The sequence below is a fragment of the Lineus longissimus genome, chromosome 17, assembly GCF_910592395.1.
Source record: "Lineus longissimus chromosome 17, tnLinLong1.2, whole genome shotgun sequence".
Lineage (NCBI taxonomy): Eukaryota > Metazoa > Nemertea > Pilidiophora > Heteronemertea > Lineidae > Lineus > Lineus longissimus.
The window spans coordinates 7,837,762-7,858,154 of NC_088324.1; the positions used below are offsets into that span (position 1 = coordinate 7,837,762).

General features: G+C 43.4%; 1 long non-coding RNA gene across 1 annotated transcript; it reads right to left on the bottom strand.

Moving 5' to 3' along the window:
- Positions 1-8,386: 8,386 nt before the first annotated feature.
- On the bottom strand, positions 8,387-15,658 carry LOC135501537 (uncharacterized). The gene is made up of 7 exons (XR_010449606.1): positions 15,480-15,658; positions 14,951-15,082; positions 13,871-13,963; positions 12,771-12,912; positions 11,839-11,991; positions 10,892-11,097; positions 8,387-9,967 (listed from the first exon to the last, which is right to left on the bottom strand). It is a non-coding gene; the product is annotated as an uncharacterized LOC135501537 (long non-coding RNA).
- Between the last annotated feature and the right edge of the window lie 4,735 nt (positions 15,659-20,393).

A 20,393-nucleotide genomic window follows, 5' to 3' on the forward strand; every position in this document is an offset into this window, starting at 1 on the left:
AAAAAAGGAGTACAGAACTACCCCGAGTGATTATGATCTCCAGTCAAAGACCAACAACACGGAGCATCAGGACTCCACCCGACTGTCCTTTCGCAATAGGTTTAACTACCATCATGCCCCTTTGACTTCGCCATTTCTCCGCCATCGGGCTGCAAACTGAGGGATGGACGGTCATGATAATTTCAGACTGATCAGAGTGTCACAAGTTCAGAACGAAATCACCAGACAGTTATATGGAGTTACACCAAAGGGCTGACCCCTCACTTCATTTGTAAATAGGTGTTGGATATTTTTGTTTCATTTAATGGACCCAGTCTAACAATCTCTGGAGGGGCCTTCAGTGCGGCAAATCGCATAGGTTTTTAAAAGTGAAAACAAATACTGTAGGTCACTCCATTGAGCTAAGCTACAGTGACTTTTAGAATACCAGGTGTGGTTATTGGGACACCCTAATCTAAAGGCCAAGAGCTAAGAGCTGCGAGCACAGTTTTTTTTACAGTACAGATATGCAGAGTACCGGTAGGCCCTAGTGATAGAGTATCACTACGCTATCTCATTGCCTGAATTGGCAGATTTCAATTAAGAATTCACAAAATTTAGCAATAAGCCTTTTTAAAACAATTTTGATTGCACTATTTGCACAAGGCTACATGATAAGGCAGGAATGACAAACACGTGTGAGTACGCAGTATGTGAAGTGCAGACTCAATGTACACTGTACCCGCCGTATTGTATAGACGGCGTAACAACAGTATGATAAAAAATCTTGGCATGGTAAGACTGTTAACAATACCGCTATCCAGCCGGCAATTCCCAAAAATAATTATATTCAAATCACATACTACAGAGCACAAACTACACAGTTATAGGTCAAAATGGGCCTGCTCATGGTCAAGTAGAATCACAGAAACTATCCTCAAATGAGCCATTGAATGCAACATGTAACAAGCAACACTAATTTACAAAGGATGTGAAAGAGTTCACCGTTTGACGGAATGCCACATAACTATCAGGTAATCGCCCTCTGAACTGGTGACAATCGGACTGGCCTGAAATTCTCATTATCGTCCACTCCTCAGTAAAATCCAACTAAAATGGGGTCATTGTATACAGTGGTACTGTATTACCCCGATGAGAAGCAAGTACGTCCCCCACTCTCAGCCAAGATATTTGTGCTTGCATCGGTTTGACTACGGGCTGAAGTTGACGATGTACTCCTGACGGAGCCATTGGGTTCTTCGCCCGCTCATTGACCGAGGCATGGTGACCTGGAGACAGTGACCGGGTTAGCACTGGCTGGTCGAAGGACATATTCACAGGGCGTCCATTCGCAACTTCTCATCTTTCAGGTACTACCCATTCACGTGGACCAAGTCTTACCCAGCAACCTCCCCCTACGTAGCGTGGGGTACCAACCCACCGCAGATTCAGGAGATGTGTGCAATGGTAACCAGATATCCTACACCACACCAGATCTCAGAACTGGTAATGATGCTGCCCATTCGCAACAGGTTTAACCGCCGTCATGCCCCTTTGATTTTGCCATTCAACGCCACCATCGGGACACAGGCCTCAAATTGAGGGATGGGCGGTAATGATTATTTCAGACCGATCAGAATGTCACAAGCCCAGAGCGAAATCACCAGACAGTTATATGGAGTTACACCAAAAGGCTGACCCCTCACTTCATTTGTAAATAGGTGTTGGATATTTTTGTCACATTCAATGGACCCAGTCCAACAATCTCTGGAGGGACCTTCAGTGCGGCAAATCGCATAGGTTTTTAAAAGTGATAAGCTACAGTAACTTATAAAATACCAGGTGTGGTTATTGGGACACCCTAATCTGAGAGCCAAGAGCCGCGAGCACCGTTTTTTTACAGTACAGATATGCAGAGTACCGGTAGGCCCTAGTGATAGTGTATCACTACGCTATCTCATTGCTTGAATTGGCAAATTTCAATTAAGAATTCACAAATTTGAGCAATATGCCTTTTTAAAACAATTTTGATTGCACTATTTGCACAAGGCTACATGAAATGGCAGGAATGACAAACATGTGTGAGTACGCAGGGTGTGAAGTGCAGACTCAATGTACACTGTACCCGCCGTATTGTATAGACGGCGTAACAACAGTATGATAAAAAATCTTGGCATGGTAGACTGTTAACAATACCGCTATCCAGCCGGCGATGTCTTACGACGTCATAAACGGTTACAAAATAAATCCATTTTTTGTCAAGTAGGGTACCTGTAGGCTTAGGATTCCCAAAGATAATAATTATATTCATTCAAGCCTATTCCTTTTCTTTGGCTTGTGGCTCATCTGGTGGCACTTAATTGGCTCTTTAACGGAGTCTTGGCTCTTGGCTCTCAGATTAGGGTATCCCGTGGATATTCCATTGTACAATCTTTACTCCAATAACCAGATTTACAACTTTTCAAATCACATACTACAGAGCACAAACTACACAGTTATAGGTCAAAATGGGCCTGCTCATGGTCAAGTAGAATCACAGAAACTATCCTCAAATGAGCCATTGAATGCAACATGTAACAAGCAACACTAATTTACAAAGGATGTGAAAGAGTTCACCGTTTGACGGAATGCCACATAACTATCAGGTAATCGCCCTCTGAACTGGTGACAATCGGACTGGCCTGAAATTCTCATTATCGTCCACTCCTCAGTAAAATCCAACTAAAATGGGGTCATTGTATACAGTGGTACTGTATTACCCCGATGAGAAGCAAGTACGTCCCCCACTCTCAGCCAAGATATTTGTGCGTGCACCGGTTTGACTACGGGCTGAAGTTGACGATGTACTCCTGACGGAGCCATTGGGTTCTTCGCCCGCTCATTGACCGAGGCATGGTGACCTGGAGACAGTGACCGGGTTAGCACTGGCTGGTCGAAGGACATATTCACAGGGCGTCCATTCGCAACTTCTCATCTTTCAGGTACTACCCATTCACGTGGACCAAGTCTTACCCAGCAACCTCCCCCTACGTAGCGTGGGGTACCAACCCACCGCAGATTCAGGAGATGTGTGCAATGGTAACCAGATATCCTACACCACACCAGATCTCAGAACTGGTAATGATGCTGCCCATTCGCAACAGGTTTAACCGCCGTCATGCCCCTTTGATTTTGCCATTCAACGCCACCATCGGGACACAGGCCTCAAATTGAGGGATGGGCGGTAATGATTATTTCAGACCGATCAGAATGTCACAAGCCCAGAGCGAAATCACCAGACAGTTATATGGAGTTACACCAAAAGGCTCACCCCTCACTTCATTTGTGAATAGGTGTTGGATATTTTTGTCACATTCAATGGACCCAGTCCAACAATCTCTGGAGGGACCTTCAGTGCGGCAAATCGCATAGGTTTTTAAAAGTGATAACTCCACTGAGCTAAGCTACAGTAACTTATAAAATACCAGGAGTGGTTATTGGGACACCCTAATCTGAGAGCCAAGAGCCGCGAGCACCGTTTTTTTACAGTACAGATATGCAGAGTACCGGTAGGCCCTAGTGATAGTGTATCACTACGCTATCTCATTGCTTGAATTGGCAAATTTCAATTAAGAATTCACAAATTTGAGCAATATGCCTTTTTAAAACAATTTTGATTGCACTATTTGCACAAGGCTACATGATACGGCAGGAATGACAAACACGTGTGAGTAAGCAGGGTGTGAAGTGCAGACTCAATGTACACTGTACCCGCCGTATTGTATAGACGGCGTAACAACAGTATGATAAAAAATCTTGGCATGGTAGACTGTTAACAATACCGCTATCCAGCCGGCGATGTCTTACGACGTCATAAACGGTTACAAAATAAATCCATTTTTTATCAAGTAGGGTACCTGTAGGCTTAGGATTCCCAAAGATAATAGTTATATTCATTCAAGCCTATTCCTTTTCTTTGGCTTGTGGCTCATCTGGTGGCACTTAATTGGCTTTTTAACGGAGTCTTGGCTCTTGGCTCTCAGATTAGGGTATCCCGTGGATATTCCATTGTACAATCTTTACTCCAATAACCAGATTTACAACTTTTCAAATCACATACTACAGAGCACAAACTACACAGTTATAGGTCAAAATGGGCCTGCTCATGGTCAAGTAGAATCACAGAAACTATCCTCAAATGAGCCATTGAATGCAACATGTAACAAGCAACACTAATTTACAAAGGATGTGAAAGAGTTCACCGTTTGACGGAATGCCACATAACTATCAGGTAATCGCCCTCTGAACTGGTGACAATCGGACTGGCCTGAAATTCTCATTATCGTCCACTCCTCAGTAAAATCCAACTAAAATGGGGTCATTGTATACAGTGGTACTGTATTACCCCGATGAGAAGCAAGTACGTCCCCCACTCTCAGCCAAGATATTTGTGCGTGCACCGGTTTGACTACGGGCTGAAGTTGACGATGTACTCCTGACGGAGCCATTGGGTTCTTCGTCCGCTCATTGACCGAGGCATGGTGACCTGGAGACAGTGACCGGGTTAGCACTGGCTGGTCGAAGGACATATTCACAGGGCGTCCATTCGCAACTTCTCATCTTTCAGGTACTACCCATTCACGTGGACCAAGTCTTACCCAGCAACCTCCCCCTACGTAGCGTGGGGTACCAACCCACCGCAGATTCAGGAGATGTGTGCAATGGTAACCAGATATCCTACACCACACCAGATCTCAGAACTGGTAATGATGCTGCCCATTCGCAACAGGTTTAACCGCCGTCATGCCCCTTTGATTTTGCCATTCAACGCCACCATCGGGACACAGGCCTCAAATTGAGGGATGGGCGGTAATGATTATTTCAGACCGATCAGAATGTCACAAGCCCAGAGCGAAATCACCAGACAGTTATATGGAGTTACACCAAAAGGCTCACCCCTCATTTCATTTGTAAATAGGTGTTGGATATTTTTGTCACATTCAATGGACCCAGTCCAACAATCTCTGGAGGGACCTTCAGTGCGGCAAATCGCATAGGTTTTTAAAAGTGATAACTCCACTGAGCTAAGCTACAGTAACTTATAAAATACCAGGTGTGGTTATTGGGACACCCTAATCGGAGAGCCAAGAGCCGCGAGCACCGTTTTTTTACAGTACAGATATGCAGAGTACCGATAGGCCCTAGTGATAGTGTATCACTACGCTATCTCATTGCTTGAATTGGCAAATTTCAATTAAGAATTCACAAATTTGAGCAATATGCCTTTTTAAAACAATTTTGATTGCACTATTTGCACAAGGCTACATGATACGGCAGGAATGACAAACACGTGTGAGTAAGCAGGGTGTGAAGTGCAGACTCAATGTACAACAGTATGATCAAAAATCTTGGCATGGTAGACTGTTAACAATACCGCTATCCAGCCGGCGATGTCTTACGACGTCATAAACGGTTACAAAATAAATCCATTTTTTATCAAGTAGAGTACCTGTAGGCTTAGGATTCCCAAAGATAATAATTATATTCATTCAAGCCTATTCCTTTTCTTTGGCTTGTGGCTCATCTGGTGGCACTTAATTGGCTCTTTAACGGAGTCTTGGCTCTTGGCTCTCAGATTAGGGTATCCCGTGGCTATTTCATTGTACAATCTTTACTCCAATAACCAGATTTACAACTTTTCAAATCACATACTACAGAGCACAAACTACACAGTTATAGGTCAAAATGGGCCTGCTCATGGTCAAGTAGAATCACAGAAACTATCCTCAAATGAGCCATTGAATGCGACATGTAACAAGCAACACTAATTTACAAAGGATGTGAAAGAGTTAACCGTTTGATGGAATGCCACATAACTATCAGGTAATCTCCCTCTGAACTGGTGACAATCGGACTGGCCTGAAATTCTCATTATCGTCCACTCCTCAATAAAAATCCAAATAAAATGGGGTCGTTGTATACAGTTGTACTGTATTACCCCGATGAGAAGCAATTTCAAGTATGTCCCCCACTCTCAACCAAGATATTTGTGCGTACCGGTTTGACTACGGGCTGAAGTTGACGATGTACTCCTGACGGAGCCATTGGGTTCTTCGCCCGCTCATTGACCGAGGCATGGTGACCTGGAGACAGTGACCGGGTTAGCACTGGCTGGTCGAAGGACATATTCACAGGGCGTCCATTCGCAACTTCTCATCTTTCAGGTACTACCCATTCACGTGGACCAAGTCTTACCCAGCAACCTCCCCCTACGTAGCGTGGGGTACCAACCCACCGCAGATTCAGGAGATGTGTGCAATGGTAACCAGATATCCTACACCACACCAGATCTCAGAACTGGTAATGATGCTGCCCATTCGCAACAGGTTTAACCGCCGTCATGCCCCTTTGATTTTGCCATTCAACGCCACCATCGGGACACAGGCCTCAAATTGAGGGATGGGCTTTAATGATTATTTCAGACCGATCAGAATGTCACAAGCCCAGAGCGAAATCACCAGACAGTTATATGGAGTTACACCAAAAGGCTCACCCCTCACTTCATTTGTAAATAGGTGTTGGGTATTTTTGTCACATTCAATGGACCCAGTCCAACAATCTCTGGAGGTACCTTCAGTGCGGCAAATCGCATAGGTTTTTAAAAGTGAAAACAAAAAGGTCACTCCACTGAGCTAAGCTACAGTAACTTATAGAATACCAGGTGTGGTCATTGGGACATCCCAATCGGAGAGCCAAGAGCCGCGAGCACCGTTTTTTTACAGTACAGATATGCAGAGTACCGGTAGGCCCTAGTGATAGTGTATCACTACGCTATCTCATTGCTTGAAGTGGCAAATTTCAATTAAGAATTCACAAATTTGAGCAATATGCCTTTTTAAAACAATTTTGATTGCACTATTTGCACAAGGCTACATGATACGGCAGGAATGACAAACACGTGTGAGTTAGCAGGGTGTGAAGTGCAGACTCAATGTACACTGTACCCGCCGTATTGTATAGACGGCGTAACAACAGTATGATAAAAAATCTTGGCATGGTAGACTGTTAACAATACCGCTATCCAGCCGGCGATGTCTTACGACGTCATAAACGGTTACAAAATAAATCCATTTTTTATCAAGTAGGGTACCTGTAGGCTTAGGATTCCCAAAGATAATAGTTATATTCATTCAAGCCTATTCCTTTTCTTTGGCTTGTGGCTCATCTGGTGGCACTTAATTGGCTTTTTAACGGAGTCTTGGCTCTTGGCTCTCAGATTAGGGTATCCCGTGGATATTCCATTGTACAATCTTTACTCCAATAACCAGATTTACAACTTTTCAAATCACATACTACAGAGCACAAACTACACAGTTATAGGTCAAAATGGGCCTGCTCATGGTCAAGTAGAATCACAGAAACTATCCTCAAATGAGCCATTGAATGCAACATGTAACAAGCAACACTAATTTACAAAGGATGTGAAAGAGTTCACCGTTTGACGGAATGCCACATAACTATCAGGTAATCGCCCTCTGAACTGGTGACAATCGGACTGGCCTGAAATTCTCATTATCGTCCACTCCTCAGTAAAATCCAACTAAAATGGGGTCATTGTATACAGTGGTACTGTATTACCCCGATGAGAAGCAAGTACGTCCCCCACTCTCAGCCAAGATATTTGTGCGTGCACCGGTTTGACTACGGGCTGAAGTTGACGATGTACTCCTGACGGAGCCATTGGGTTCTTCGTCCGCTCATTGACCGAGGCATGGTGACCTGGAGACAGTGACCGGGTTAGCACTGGCTGGTCGAAGGACATATTCACAGGGCGTCCATTCGCAACTTCTCATCTTTCAGGTACTACCCATTCACGTGGAGCAAGTCTTACCCAGCAACCTCCCCCTACGTAGCGTGGGGTACCAACCCACCGCAGATTCAGGAGATGTGTGCAATGGTAACCAGATATCCTACACCACACCAGATCTCAGAACTGGTAATGATGCTGCCCATTCGCAACAGGTTTAACCGCCGTCATGCCCCTTTGATTTTGCCATTCAACGCCACCATCGGGACACAGGCCTCAAATTGAGGGATGGGCGGTAATGATTATTTCAGACCGATCAGAATGTCACAAGCCCAGAGCGAAATCACCAGACAGTTATATGGAGTTACACCAAAAGGCTCACCCCTCACTTCATTTGTAAATAGGTGTTGGATATTTTTGTCACATTCAATGGACCCAGTCCAACAATCTCTGGAGGGACCTTCAGTGCGGCAAATCGCATAGGTTTTTAAAAGTGATAACTCCACTGAGCTAAGCTACAGTAACTTATAAAATACCAGGTGTGGTTATTGGGACACCCTAATCGGAGAGCCAAGAGCCGCGAGCACCGTTTTTTTACAGTACAGATATGCAGAGTACCGATAGGCCCTAGTGATAGTGTATCACTACGCTATCTCATTGCTTGAATTGGCAAATTTCAATTAAGAATTCACAAATTTGAGCAATATGCCTTTTTAAAACAATTTTGATTGCACTATTTGCACAAGGCTACATGATACGGCAGGAATGACAAACACGTGTGAGTAAGCAGGGTGTGAAGTGCAGACTCAATGTACAACAGTATGATCAAAAATCTTGGCATGGTAGACTGTTAACAATACCGCTATCCAGCCGGCGATGTCTTACGACGTCATAAACGGTTACAAAATAAATCCATTTTTTATCAAGTAGAGTACCTGTAGGCTTAGGATTCCCAAAGATAATAATTATATTCATTCAAGCCTATTCCTTTTCTTTGGCTTGTGGCTCATCTGGTGGCACTTAATTGGCTCTTTAACGGAGTCTTGGCTCTTGGCTCTCAGATTAGTGTATCCCGTGGATATTCCATTGTACACTCTTTACTCCAATAACCAGATTTACAACTTTTCAAATCACATACTACAGAGCACAAACTACACAGTTATAGGTCAAAATGGGCCTGCTCATGGTCAAGTAGAATCACAGAAACTATCCTCAAATGAGCCATTGAATGCAACATGTAACAAGCAACACTAGTTTACAAAAGATGTGAAAGAATTAACCGTTCGATCAGAGTGTCACAAGTTCAGAGCGAAATCACCTGACAGTTATATGGAGTTGCATCAAAATGCAGACTCTTCATTTCATTTGTAAATAGGCATCGATTATTTTTGTTACATTCAATGGACCCAGTCCTACAATCTCTAATTACTGGTATGCAGATTTGCCTGCGAGGCAGAACAGACCTGGACATTGTCACTGCTTTAGGAGTGTAGCAACGATATTGCTTCAAAGCAAGAAATGAATCTGCACATATTTACTGGTATGCAGATAAGCCAGCAAGGCATCAAAACCTTCGTAAGCCCTTAATGAGCAACTGATTTATAAAATTACAAACAGGTTTTATCTTGCAACTGTACTGCTCCAAAAAAAAGAGCCAAGTCTGCACATAATTACTGGTATGCAGATTTGTCATCGAGGCAGGCAAGACCTGAACACTGCCACTGCTTCACAAGTGTAGCAGTGATATTGCTTCAAAGCAAAATTTAAGTCTGCACATAATTACTGGTCAACCAACGAGAGTCACTAAAAGACATATAACAATGAAATGGTCCATTATGAGCCATGGAGGACATTGCAAAGTGAGACAAACGATTTCATCAAATTCCAGTTCTGGACATCTATTGGGATTATGCTATCCACTGTGACCACACCTTGAATTTTCTGGCTCCCACTGGTTCAAGCAAAGAAACTGTAGACACCCTCAATCATCAACCATAGATGATGCCTTTTCCAGTAAGAATGGTAGGGGTCCTATCGTGATGAGCCGATCCCAATGAAATCCACAGTTGTTGAAATCCACAGAAATTTAGACTTGTAACTCTTGGCTGATGTGATCCTTGTCCATGCCCAGCTTGTTTACGTCGAGGAAGTCATGTCATGGTCCTCCAGCAGCTTCAATTACCTCGTTTTCTAGAGGAGGTGCTGAAAATGACAATGGTTTTCATCTTTTTAGCTCTAGATTTTGACAACATCTTTAAAGTAAGACAGACTTGACTGTTCTAGTAAAAAACACCAAAAAGTGCCTCTTCTTACTCACAAATTTGGGTGAAAATCAGGAGTTCTTGGTACCAACAGCATTGCTGTATGTGGTACGCCTCGAAAATGCTCTCATAAGCAATAGCCCATTGACAGTGGTTTCACTTCCAGCAAGTGCCTGGTAAGGGCAATGTGTATTCCATTAGAATGTCGCTGAAGATGTTATTTTTTGCACCAGATCTTTTCACCTGGAGCAACCTGGTAAGTGCGAACAAAGAGAAACCACAGCTTCGCTCAAAATAACCAAACTACTGGTTTCTGGCCTCGATTTATCCATGTCCTTCATTCATGACTTTTACAAGACCTCATATCACAAGATATCACTGTGTTAGACCAAATGCTTGAATCACTTAGCTCTCTGGTTGTGACTTAGTCCTCAAACGAGCAAGTTTTGACAACAGGAAATTATATTCAAACACCACAAACTATCTTTCTGTGCAACAATGTCATCACAAGGATGATAGCTGCAGTTAAAGCGGGGTACTCCCCAAGTTTGCTTTGGCAATCACCTGATTTGATGTACACTGGAACCCCCCTTAGCAGACACACCTCTATTAAGGACACAAGTTTTTGTCCCAAATTGGTTGCTTCCATTCAGTTTGACCTCTAATCAGGACACCTCTCTATTCAGGACAGCACTATGGGTGTCCTAATAGACCCACATAACAACCGCTCTGCTACCTTGAAGTCAATAGCATCAGGACATCTTTTGGTGGTTGTAGTTTACTCTGGAATATTTTCCGCCAGGATGTTGCCATCATTATAGTCATGTATAATTTATATACACACTGGTTCACATTGTACACCAACCTTGTATCCTTAGATTGCTTGTTCTTGTAATGACATCGTAGATTCCTTCATCCTTATCTCCAGTCAGAATGCGGTCAACCAATTCCATTGAGACATTGGTGGTGGTATGACCGATGCCGCTCCAACCCTCAGGATGTGGACTGTTCTTAGCTTGTTTACCAGTAGGACATGTACAATTGTCCAGTCTGGATCATCAGGTGGAGGCACTGGAAAGGACCACAGTTATCTTTTAAGGTTTTATTCAGAATAAATCCACACAGGTAGTTATTCATCTTCCAACGGTGAAGACACTTGGCCAATACAAAGCTGTGTTAGAAACAATTGACATCAGCTGCCGCTGGCATTAATCATTTGTGTAAAGTGCAACACTGACAGCCATCACCTCTCCTCACAATTAGGTCAGTAAACAATTAGTTACATAGATCCACCAGAATATAATGTTCACAACTGTCATTGTTGTCGTCATCCAGTGTCTTGTGTCTAATTTTGGCCAACCTACACTAGTTGATACACCATCATCTCTTGCTGTTTTTCAACACAAGACATCTTGGACAGATGTACCAATGAGATGAAGCACTCACTGCCATCTCCAGGGTTGGCTGTCGGAGGTGATCCGCTGATTAGCAGACTTGTTCATTATCTCGGCAGGAATCAAGATTTTGTCTGCTGATATGGCAGTACATTTCTTATTCACATAACTTATGCCGTACTGCTCATAAAACTTACGGCAAATCTTCTTGTTAGACTCAGATTGATTAAAAAGGAGAGCATGTCATCACAGGCTCAAGAAAATATCACTTTATATGTCCAATGAAGAACTCATGGGAGACCATTATCACTTCATATGTCCATAACAAAACCCGTCGCCGTGCTAAGCTCGGCAAATTGTTGAAAGAATACAAAATACCTTGGTACAATTTTACATCCCATAAAATTCTTTCTCTAACCTTTAGATTCCCTGAGACAGCAGTGTTCCATTCCACCTCTTGCAAATCTTCTGCACCTTCACATTCCATCAAATGTTTTGGAAAACGGGAGGCCGAAAATCCATCTGAGACACTTCCTTCCTCCAAAGCTCATGCTGCTTTTCATGTATTGATCTGCAAAAAGAGGGATGTCAAAACTCTTCCAAAGACATGGAAATGAGAGGCATAGTAGAGTACTGGGCTAATAATCAGGAGGCTGTGCATTTGACTCTTAGTCTTGAAAGTCAGGGAGCCCAGTTGCAGAGAGGTAAGAGGATGTGGCTACTAAAGCAAGCCCGTATGTTTTCGACTATTTGTCTTGGAAATCCGGGAGACCAGTGGCATAGTGAAAGACTTGGCTAATTATCAGCAGGCCGTGCATTCAACTACATATATTGGTCTTGGAAGTCAGTGAGACCAGTGACATAATAAGAGAACTTGGCTCATAATCAGGAGGCTGTGGGTGCATGGTTTTAAGAAAGATGAAATTGAGAGATGCATGTAAAAACATGGAGTGTCCGCTATATTTGTCTTCAAGTCCGCAAAGATCTTGAAGAGGAGGCAGAGAACTGCCAAAGAAAGGGCCTTGTCTAGTCCCCTCTTGGCTCATGTACAACTGTGTGAAAATGGACTTGTCTTCCTCAACAAACGGAATCAGGACAGCCAAGTTTTAGATTACATGTACAGTAGAACCTCTCTAATAAGGACACCCTCGGGACTGACAAATGCTGTCCTTAATAGAGAGGTGTCCTGATTAGAGAGGTCAATATTGAATGGAAACAATCAATTTGGGACCAAAACTAGTGTCCTTAATAGAGAGGTTGTCCTTCATAGAGAGGTGTCTGCTAAGGGAGGTTCTACTGTACTTGTAAATTGAATAAAACTGCTCCATCATGACAACCACAGGTACTCACCTGGAAATTCTGGTATTTCCAGAAAGCGATTCCCTAAGTATTTCTTGGCTTAGTTGCCACTACCTTGGCTGGGACCTTCCTATGGGCAAAGCTTCCTCAGCATCTGTCCTTTCAGACCACACCACAGTTGGTTGTTTCAATACTGAAATCACAAAGACGGAATAATGTACATTGACTACAAGGGCTTATCTTGTTACATCCCAGACTTCAGGCTCATTGCTGAAGAATCAAGACACCCTGACCACAGTTTGCCACGGTGCTCCATAGTGGAGGCAGATCATGGAGGGAGGGGGGAGGGGGCGTACATCTTGGGTAGGTGGTGGTTGGTGACTAGTCTTCAGTGAGCAAGAGGCAAATCCAGGAGATGGAAAAGGAGGGGGCATGCACTGTCTTCTCTTCAAATTTACAGCTGTGTTCCAAAATTTCACGTTCAATTTCAAAGATTTTCATTTATCAGGGTGGATCCACGCCTATAAGCCTCAAGGAATTGAGCTCTCCGTGTAGATATTTGATGGTTAGGAGTTCATCCTGGTTAAAAAACATTCTACATGTATCGGTCAAATTCATTGTCAGAGGTCACTAGACCTGGGGGTCCTGTGTACAAAGTTTCAAGTCAATAGCTTTAAAAAACATGCCACTGCTGTTGGAAACAGGATACAGACAAGACGGACACTGCGCTACTCCCCTACAGTGAACCAAAAGGCTAGCAGGGAGTCTGTCTGCACATTACTACTGGTACGCAGATATGTCAGCGAGGCAGACAAGACCTGAACACTGCCACTGCTTCACAAGTGTAGCACTGATATTGCTTCAAAGCAAAACTTAAGTCTGCATATAATTACCGGTATGCAGATTTGCCCGTAAGGCAGAAAAGACCTGAAGACAGCCACTGCTTTAGGAGTGTAGCAAGGATATTGCTTTAAAGCAAAAATGATGTTTGCACATAATTACTGGTATGCAGATGTGCCTGTTCGACAAAAAGACCCTGAACGCTACCAAGCGACACTAATTTACAAAGGATGTGAAAGAGTTAACCGTTTGATGAAATGCAACATAACTATCAGGTAATCGCCCTCTGAACTGGTGATAATCGGACTGACCTGAAATTCTCATTGACTGATCTTGGGCTGATTACTAAGGAGGACGAAGGTGTGGTAGCTGTTGTCTTTTCCAGTCTGTGCCATCAGATGGAGCTGGACAGGACCAATTTTCATTGATAGAATTTTCTTCTAAACAAAATAAACAATGATGCGGAACGGTCCCCTGGCTTTTCCACACCTAGATAATCATCTGCCAAATATGAAGACAATAGGCAAATACGAAGCTGTTTTAGAAACAAGTGCTATAAGCAGATCACTGGTCTGAAATGCAATACAGACACCCATCACGTTTGCTCAGACTCTGTGAATAGTGGTCAGTACCTTCAGTCCACACAGGGAACTCCTGCTGTTCTTCATCACAAGATGCCTTGGATGTGTATCAATGTGATGAAATACTAAACACCATCTCCAGATAATCAGCCGAGTCCGCTGTCAGAGGTGATTTGATGTTGAGCCGATTTTTGTTCATTATTTCGGCAGGAATCAAGTTGTAATCTATAGTCGTAGTTCCACCTATCATAAAACCCTGTGTTTTTTCAAGACCTGTGTCTTCGCCGTGTGTCAAAAAACCCGGGGCGCACTTACACCTATCAGTGGTGTTAGATAATGGTTAATAGCCCCGGCGACAGGCGCGCTGTTGGTAGGGAACTCTCCTGTGTTTCTTTCATGTTGGATGGGAATTTTGCATGCGCAATACCGAGGCAACTACACAGCGCCATCTGTCGCCGGATCTTAGAACTTGCAATTGCCGTGTCTATTCAGATTCCACCTATCGAAAAACCCGTGTTGAACACGGGTCTAAATTAGCCCCCGATTAGCCCCATCGAGCTCGATGGGGCTAATAGACACGGGGATTTGACACACGGGTCTATTTAGACACGGCAATTCATAGGTGTAAGCGCAAAAGACACGGGGATTTGATAGGTGGAAGTACGACTTATGTCAGCCAGGTTCAGAGACATGAATTTTACTTCACGCTGTATGAGACTGCATACTTCTTTGCCTGACTGAAGGGCAAGAAACTTCAACGCTTTTGACAGCTTTTGGACTAGGTGATGGAATGAAGAACCATTTTCTTACCCGAAATATTTGCTCCTTCAAAAGTTAACTGAATCCCTCTTTAGGTTACACACACAGACCTTTATGTAACGGACACATGTTTCTTCATGTATGTTGTATCTCTCCATCTCATCTTCCTTAAAACCGTGCAGGCTGAAAAATAACTCAAACTATTAGAATGCCTGAAATTTTAACACGAAAGGAATCATTTCAAAATGCATGCTTTACAGCGCAGTGTAATTCTCACGAAACAACAAACTTGCCACAGAGGCAAATTGGGCATCTAATTATCAGTGCCCTCTATCATGTTATGTTGGACCTACCTACTATATTGGTCCCCTGTTGCACCTACCTAGTCAGTGGATATTTCCCAGGTCAAACCAAACTGCTTCGTCATTTCACTGTAGGGTGCAGAGGCCCTCTTGGACAGCCTCTGATAATTCAAGTTCATATTTAAATTGAAACCAGCTTCAGTTCTGTTCTTTGTGGCACTGGCAACATGACCGGAAAGAAAAAATATATTTCTTGGCGAGTCCCCAGCCCTACTCACAGCAGGTGTTCAGATGCGAGTGCATCCTAGTTAGCAATAGTTTTCCAGACCTCTGTGACATCCCTGTCCTCCAGTCTTAAAACCATGCTGAAGCAGAAGGCTAAAAGCATTAGGACGATCATAAATTTTTAAGGCTATTACACATGAAAGTTTCTGTCACTTGGTCATCCTGCTGGCATTCATCCTTTTATTATCATTATAGCAGAGGCAGCTACATTGAAGATATGTGGCTAGGCATCCTGTCACAGACTCGTCCTCACTGTCACTGGCTTATTTTGATGTTGCCAAGTTTGTACAGTCGGTCTATAAATCCAATATGGTGCCAACTTCACGTTGTCCTTGGCCCAACAACAAATATTTGTTCATGTGTTGGCAATTAAGTTGTCACTATCACATGTCCAATGACTGGCATTACTGTTTCGCAAACAGGCAAGAAATAAGTCACAGCTTTTTGACAGTTCGTCAGTCAATACTTAGCTTGATGCCAAACGAAACCGCTTTGTCTTTTTCAACAGTAATATAGCATCGGGTCTCTCTTGGACAACCTCGGTGACAGCCACGCCCCTGATCTTGAAACAGGCTGAAAAAGATCTTGAAGCATTTAGAATTGTCATGCAAGTAATTTGTAGGCCATTACTGAACGTAAGTTTCTTTGATATCATGCTGAAAGGTACATCTTCTCAATATCTAATCAAGGTAGCATATCTGATAAGACGCCCAGCTACCAAGGCATTTTGTAAAGACTTCAGGTTCTAGTTTCTTCCCCTTGTCCTTGTCATTCATTGGCTTAAATTCAAATACTGAGGTAAAGTTTAAGTTGACCAATTGTAAACACATTGTACCATTCTCATCAACTGATTAACCCTGCTGGCTACCACGCAATAAGGCCCGGGCTTGATCCCACAGAGATTCTTCGGCACACCTCTCAAGCCAGCATGAGCTTCGTTCTTCCGCTCAGGTCATTTGCATCAAGTCTGCAAACGGTGCTCCCAAGATAGCCGTACCTTTGCGTAAATCTGCTGTCAGAATGGTGGTAGATGTATCTACTGTCCTCACTCTGTCATTCTTACGTCTCCCTTTGGCGCTGTCCTTGGTTACTACGTCATCACTTGGCCCAATCTTACGGCTCCCGCTCTGTAAGGTCATTACGCGTCCCTCTGGTCAACTATACATGGACCAGATCATGGTCTACAGCATAGCCTGGAAAAGTAGTACAGTTCTCATTATATATAACTTGGCAGAATTTCGTGACATTATGAAAACACAATGAGATTAAGTGTCAGCTCCCGTTTTTTGTTCAGAAACTATTTTTTGTCATTTTCGACATCAAACTTCAAAGTTATAAGGTGTAATGTATCTGACCAATCACATCAAGAAGCCAGATGGCCAAAGATGGAGTTACTAGGATGATAAACCCAATTGGTGGGGCACAATTGACAAAAACATCCAGCATCTCCCTTTGATTGAAGGAAGATGGAATAGGCCTACTTTCTGGAGAATAAACCCTCCTAGTCCAGAGCGAATGCTGAAATCAAAGTACAACATCCAGAAGCTTCTCCATATCTATCCCTCAACTAGAGAACACTTCTTCATGTTATGTAACTGGACCATAGATATGCTAGATAGAAACGCGGGTTAGAACACACTTTTTCATCTCAAACCTGAAGAGAAAAAAATGACTGCAGTCCCCCACCCGCTAGAATCTGTTCTTTTTCCCCATTCTTTCCTGCTAAAGTGCTAGGCTTCGTTCCCACGAAATCCATACAGTCAATCCCAATGCATGTTGTTCATGCACACAGCAAACACGTGCTACGTGCTTCGCAGTGCATGCAAAATGGAAGCTATCGCATTGGACTGGTCAGTTTCAACATGATTTTCACCATCAAAAATGGCAAAACTCTCCACGTACTACAGTTCATCAGATGCAGAATTACACACAGAACAAGAATGCTTGGCTCCGGCACTTTGGTGAGTATCATAGAACATAGAATCGTATGTTTTTTTATAAAAAAATTCGCCGCCACGTGCGGCGCGCACGTGCGGCGCGCACGTGCGGCCTGAACGCCACCGTCAAAATTTTTGCCAACCGCACAAAATTCCTTTATTTTTGGCCCGATAAGGCAAGAAACGCAAAAACATCGGAATATGGATGAGCTTAGATACCTAAAATATGAACTTACCATCCAAAAGTTGTCTTTATTGACGAAATAGAGGTAAAATCAGAGAATTAAACGGAGACGTTTCGAAACATGAATCAGAATGCCGCCGTCCTGGAGTCAGACGATCGTCTGATTAGATGGATTACGTCATTATCATCAAGCTCCGCACCACTAATTGGACCAATCAGAGCGAATCGCACACGAAAATAGTACTTAAAAAAACTATAACGTCATTTCGACAATTGAATAACAACCGCTACTTATTTGAAAAATCGTTTTTTATTGTTTAGTGATTTTTTCAAATGGCTGATTCTAATAATTGGTGAAGTTTGGTGCAAATCACTATACGCCAAAATATGGCCGATTTACACATTGCGTTCATACATCAATTCTGGGGTCACCCCAGGTCAAATTTTACCATTTGACCCCCCCAAAAAAAACTTCAACCCCCAAACCCTGAAATTATTGTGGTCAGGATATGACAAAAATCACACAGGTTAGTTCTCTGAGCCAAGGAAAGATTATGTCCAGTTGAGATTAATTTTTAGAAAAAAGTTATGGGCGAAAACGTTAAAAGGAAAATGGCTTAAAATCTATTAGTGATGTGTAGCCATCAGCATTCTCCAAGCGTTGTCAATGGTGATCAATAAAAACATCGTTGCCAAGCCTGTCTCAATCGACCTACGGACTATGTGACAATTTCAGCGGGTGCATATAAGTTGGACATTTGGCCCGTCGCCCAGGAGATTGTATCATCAGGCGGATGGGGCGAACATGCGGAGCAATTTTTCGGCGGCAATTAAAAAAATCCGGTGTATTACTTAGACCCTAAATCAAATTTCTTTCCCTGTTGATTTTTCTCTGTCACCTTTCCGAATTCAGGATATTCCGAAAAAAAATTTGAGAGCGTCTTTCACCGTCATTCATCAATGAATAGCGGGACGAATAGTTGGTTGTGACAATGTCTTTTATGACAGGCCTTAAGCCTTGTCCATTCAAAAATTTGACAGCGTTTGCTACGAATGGCGCTCGTTCTTGATTAATTCTCTCCGAGCCCGCCCAGTTCTTCTCCTTAAGTCAACATGAGAGACACAGTTCTGAGGAAACAAGGCATTTCCGGCCTAGACTCCTATTCTGCCCATTTCGTCATCCTGATCGTCCTTCGGGCGACAGCGTGAAGCCGGTCCACTGCGTCCGGAGTGTAACAAGGAATCTCCGGCCGAGACTCCCATGCTGTCCATTTCGTCATCCTGATCGTCCTCCGGGCGACAGCGTAAAGCTGGTCCACTGCGTCCGGAGTGTAACAAACACCTGAGCCATTTCTAACATTTCCTCCGTATTGGCCGAAAAAAAGCGCAAAAACAAGTGCCCCCAATCAGAGCATTTGAGTGCAGGGTCGGAGGAGCGATTCCTTAGGATGTGGAGTTTAGGATGGGCAAAATCTGGAGTTCGCGCGTTGATGGCTTCAAGGTTCTCCGCGTTTTATAAGCTTATAGTAAGATAGATTTTACGCCTGGTCCCGGAATTAAAAAAACGTGAGTTTGATATTGGTGCTAATTTCCTTGATCTCGTATAGCCAGGGCCAGGGGCCGTGTCTCGATATCTTTAATATTTTTTGATATGGCACAAGGAATGTCTTCTGGACTGATCAAGAATGACAACTGTTTCTGCTGGAAACTTTGCTGGACAGTTTAGAGACAGATATGTTCGCCAGAACCTCCGCCAGCTGGTTATGGGGATGAGTTAGTTATAACTTCTGCAGTATTCATGATCTGTCGCATTGCGTTAGGTGGTATAGCATCAGTAAGTATACGAGTACAAGTCCTTGTAATGCAAGTATTCCAGAGTCATCCATGTCTCCCAAGGAAGAATCAACTTGAGACAAATGTCATTATCTGACTATCACATCAAAGACTGCAGGAAGAAGATGAATATGTGGACGTTTGCACTTCCTTCCGCAGGGGATGCTTTTTTAAAGCAACTTATGTTCATGTGACTGCTGTCCCACAAGGCGGTCCCAGGCTGGTGTATATAAACTTGCCACAGTTTTGCAGCTCCTAAGACAAAACCGACAAAACCTTTGTCTAAACCACCGCATATAAAGCTACACTCCGGACATAGTGGATTGGCCTTGGAAGTATGAACGGTCGATATGGAACGCCTCGGGAATCTCACGGCATTGGGTCAGAATGCACATGCGCAAAGATGATTGAGTGCACATTGGGTGGACGGAGATGTTATTTTTCTGAATAGTACTGTATGACGCCGGGGAACAATGTTTCCCGCACAGAATTGTTTGAGCATCAACACCTGAAAAAGGACAGAAGATATGGTGGGACGTAGGACGGGGTCCACCACGATATTATTCCCAAGGTGGGACAGAGGATACTGACAAAGTAAATGTTTCAACAAAGTCTCGATTGTGATGGGTGGGTAATTACTTCATCAGTTCAAAATCCCTCATGTGGCCAAAATTACTGTAGACCTGCTAACTTTCAGTTTACATAACATCGCTATCACGACAGCCATCGAATGCGAATAAAAAACAACAACGGATCTTAGGTAGCCCCTTTAAGAAATATCGTCTGCGTATCCTGCTTGCCTGCTACTTGAACTTTGTTCTGCGTGCTCTACCTATCTCCCCTCAAGAGATATGGGCCGACCTATGCTAAGCTCCGCAATGATAACTCCAAGCTAGTACGTGAAATTTGAACCAACAGGCAATAGCGCTAGGGTCGGGCTTAGCAAATGCGTC